This window comes from Diaphorina citri, unplaced genomic scaffold (assembly GCF_000475195.1).
Source record: "Diaphorina citri unplaced genomic scaffold, Diaci psyllid genome assembly version 1.1 scaffold14729, whole genome shotgun sequence".
NCBI lineage: Eukaryota > Metazoa > Arthropoda > Insecta > Hemiptera > Psyllidae > Diaphorina > Diaphorina citri.
The window spans coordinates 1-4,204 of record NW_007392094.1 but is presented as its reverse complement, the minus strand read 5'-3'; the positions used below and the strand labels follow the sequence as shown (position 1 = coordinate 4,204).

Sequence of the window (4,204 nt, the reverse complement as noted above, 5' to 3'; positions counted from 1 at the left end):
GAGGGCGAAGCAAACAAACACACGTTCGCAAAGCACACGTAAACCTGCACCTTTAGACTCCAGTGTAATGAGAAACTAGTAAAAGTAATTTTGCCGTTAATTGGTTAATTTAAAGCTGGAAGATTGCAATGAAAAGGTTCATAAAAACTGGAGTCTAAACTAAAAGTGTTGAAAAATGCATCCTTAGCTGGAAATAATTTCTATAAAAGGGTTAACCGTTAGGAGGTAACAGTTTTTTGGGTAGTGGGAGGTAACAGTTTTGGAGTCGGCAATGGGATATTTCACTGCAATTGAAGGTATCTCTTTTTTTTTTTTTCCTAAACCCTTTTAAAAACCACGCTAGATGTCTAACATTTGTATCAACCCCGATGGGTGGAATTAAGTATAGTGGGCGTTGATCTCCCCGAGGTGTCAGGCCTTACAATTTGTACGTATTTTGTACATGTGCGGGAAAGTATGACTTCTTCCTTTTTTTCAAACTTTGGATGTTGAGATAGGGACTCCATTTAAATTTGTGGAAGTTGTACATTAACTTTTTTTTTCTTTTCATTCTCCTCTCTCTCCTCTCTCTCTGCTCCTCTCTCTCTTCTCTTTTCTCTCTCTCTCTCTTCTCTACTCTCTCCCGCTCTCTCTCTCTCTCTCTCTCTCTCCTTTCTGGTCCTTTTAAGACTTGCTGAAATTATGACAGTAAACTCATACCAATAATACATAATACGATAATAAATAAAAACAAAAAATACTCGAGGTCCAAAACCTCCTGTATTTAAACCGTACTGTTTAAAACTCTGGACTCTTTACATGGACTTATTCCTAACCAAACCCAGTGTAAAAGCTATAAAGGCTCAAAAAAAATTATCCAAAACTATGTCCCTTGCATTGACGTTTTCGAGAATAGCAGGACTTTAGATTCCTCTCTTCCTTTTGGTCCTCTTTTCGGTCCGCGCAAGGCTCTTGGTTCTGTCAATCAAGCGTAAGTCCTATTTTAGGATTCTTTTTCTTTTTACGCAATCCAAAGACCAACGACTATAGCTACGGGGTTCATGAATTATGACGTCATCGCCTACGGGAGCGTATGCCGTGACGTCAAAGTTTACGATTTACCGGTATTTTTTAAATCGATTTATCTCGGTATCTACAAGTCGTAGAAGAAAAAGAAAAATTCCGTTGGTCCTCATTTTTCCTGCTCTATGACTTTGAAACATCACCCAAGTAAGCGCAACTGATCTATTTATTTATCCTAATAAGCAGATTTTATCTCGGAACAGCTGGCTTTCTCCTATCCTGTCTTCCTTTTCTCTTCTTTTCCATAAGATTTAGCAGTTACAATGCCCTCTATCAAACCTTTTGAAAAAAAAAAAAAACTTGAACCTCGATTCTTTCGCTCATGTACTTCAATATGACTCGTCGATACTGGTTTTATGTCTCCCCATATCATAATTCTGTCTCTCCCCTACACGTTCTTCCACTTCTCCTCCTCTCCGTTCTTCTCCCTCCCCTCTCCTCTTCCTTCTCTTCTCTCCCTTAACTTTACTCCCACCCTGAGAAAAAAGCAAGTGAAAAATCTTCCCCACACACAAACACGCTCTCTCTCTCTCCCTCTCTTAATCTCTCTCTCTCTCTCTCTCACACACACACACTCACTCACTACTCGCATCTCTTAACATTTTCTGACATGAATTTGAAGTGTCAAATTCAGACGGCTCTGTCACCGAGAGAGGGGAAATGGAATGAAGGAGAAGGAGAAAAGGAGGGGGAAAAGTAGTATGAGGCGGAGGAGAAGAGGAAGGAGGGGAGAGGAAAGGAGGGGAGGGGAAAGGAGGGGAGGGGAAAGGAGAGGGAGGGGAAAGGAGAGGGAAAAATAGTATTAGGAGAATGAGGAGTAGGAGAATTAAGAAGATGAGAAGAAGTGAAAAGAGAGAGGCAAAGGAGGGAAAGCGGAGAGGTAAGAAGGAAGGAAGGAGAGAGAAAAGGGGAGAGGAGGAAAAGTAGTATGAGGAGAATGAGGAGTGGGAGAATTGAAAGGAAAAGCAGTAGAAAAGTAGGAAGAGGAGGGGAAGTGAGAAGAGGAAGGTAAAGGAGGAGAGGTAAGGAAGGGGAAGGATAAGAAGAGGAAACGAGAGGAGGGGAAAATATAGTATTAGGAGAATGAGGAGTAGGAGAATTGAAAGGAAAAGAGGTAGAAAAGTAGAAAGAGGAAGAGAAGTGAGAAGAGAAAAGCAAAGGAAGGAGGAGGTTGAAAAAGAAGAAAGAGGAAGAGAAGGAGGATGAATTGCGGAAAAAGGAGAATGAGGGAAAGAAGAAGAAGGAGAAGAGAGAGAGAGCGAGAAAGGAGGGAAAAGTAGGATGAAGAGGAGGAGGAGCAGAGAGGAGATGAGAAATAGAAGTAAGAGGAGAAGAATATTGAATATTGAATATTGAAAATGATAACTTTTTATTTGTACAATTAAATTTAACACAAAGTAACATCTCCTAAGCTTACTAAAACTTCTAGGGAGATGGATTTCTTTCCTCTTCTTTTTGTTTTCCTTTTCTTTCTTACATATCTATGGTATTTCCGTTATTCTTCTTTGTTCTTTTCAAGTATCCTTTCTTTGACTTTTTGTTTGATTTTATTCACATTTTCTTCATCTAAGAAATCTTCACAGTATTCCTGTAATAATTTCGGGATATGATATGACAGGCATCTTTCTCCATATTTAGTGAATACTCTTGGTTTTTCAAAGTCTTGTCTTCTTAGTTGATATTGTGTTTCTGTTTTCTTTCTATATTTAGGGTTTTTAAAGTGCTGGGTGACCATTATGAATGTTGCTATGTCTCTTATTTTCATTAGTTTCATATCTTTATCATCAAATAAATATCTAATGATTTTCCTTTGTACACTGTTGAGAGGTTCAAGTACGTATTCTGGGGCATATGTGTATAGAGTTACGCCATATCTCAGTATGGATTCTATTAGTGCGTGATATATGATTTTTTTACTAGTTATTGGTATTGTTTTTATGTTATTTTTCTTTAGTTGATAGTTTAATATTCTCATTTTTTTATTAAGTATATTTACATGTTCTATTAATAGAATAGAATGGAATAGAATAGAAAATAGAGTAGAATAGAATAGAAAATACAGTAGCTAAGAGTACAGAATAGAGTAGAATAGGATTAATGAGTGGAGTTAGTGAACAACAGGCTCATCTTAACTTCATCTTTCTTTATCCCTCAGGTTCTCTCTATGTCCGTAAATATTTCAAGGAGGCAGCCAAATAGGGTTGCCAACCGTACGTTATTTATTTCTCAATACTACCGGGGTACCTTTTTCAGTTCTCTCTAGGGTTGCCAACCGTACGTTATTTCCCGGAACAATCCGTATTTTTGTCAAAAATCAAATGTTCCGCCGGAACACACCTTTGTTCCGGTTTTTTTCCAAATCTATGGAAAATACGGGAACTGACTAATAAACAGAAAAAAATACAAAAAAAAAGTTTAAAAAGATAGGTAGGTACGCACGAAAAACACAAAAACCCGCGAGTCAAGTAGGTAAGATGAAATAGTGACTGATACTCTTCACTTGATACGATGAATATTTTCAATTCATATGGGACTTCACAAAGTTCCCGAGTCTTCCATCTCGAATTTCACATGTCTGACACCTTGACTTAACTACATGTTCACCTTATTCCAGGTGCTCCCTATATCGTCCGGAGAGTCTCAAGATCCGAATCCTGACCGATACACATTCGCCCGGCGAATTCCGTGTTCTGGGTCCTCTGTCCAATCTGAAAGAGTTTGCTAGCGACTTCCAATGTCCAGTGGGATCCCGTATGAATCCGCCGCATAAATGCGAGGTCTGGTGATGGACCCGGTGTGTGACCAAGGGGGGATGTTACACCAAGGTGTGAAGTGAAGACCTATGGCACCAGGATCGTAATGTAATTGAATCTCTCGCATATTCTTATTTGCTATTCATTCAAATACTAATGTTTTGTTCCATGTTGTTATTGTCTACTTATGAATATCAAAAATAAACCCAATAAAAAGTACCTGTTGGAAAAAAAACATTGAATTTCAGATGAATTAAGATGAAATAGTGACTAATACTCTTCACTTGATACGATGAATATTTTTAATTCATATGTGGGGACTTCACAAAGTTCCCGAGTCGTTTCCAACAAATTCTCTGAGTAAATCTAAAGGTGCGTCCAAACATAGT

At 38.3% G+C, this 4,204-nt stretch overlaps 1 long non-coding RNA gene across 1 annotated transcript in view; it reads left to right on the top strand.

Moving 5' to 3' along the window:
- The window catches only part of LOC113473091, a 9,976-nt gene extending 5,926 nt beyond the window's left edge, over positions 1–4,050 (top strand). The window contains exon 2 of the long non-coding RNA XR_003395166.1: positions 3,888–4,050. This is a non-coding gene — a long non-coding RNA (uncharacterized LOC113473091). The remainder of the gene's footprint in view (positions 1–3,887) is intronic.
- The last annotated feature ends 154 nt before the right edge of the window (positions 4,051–4,204 follow it).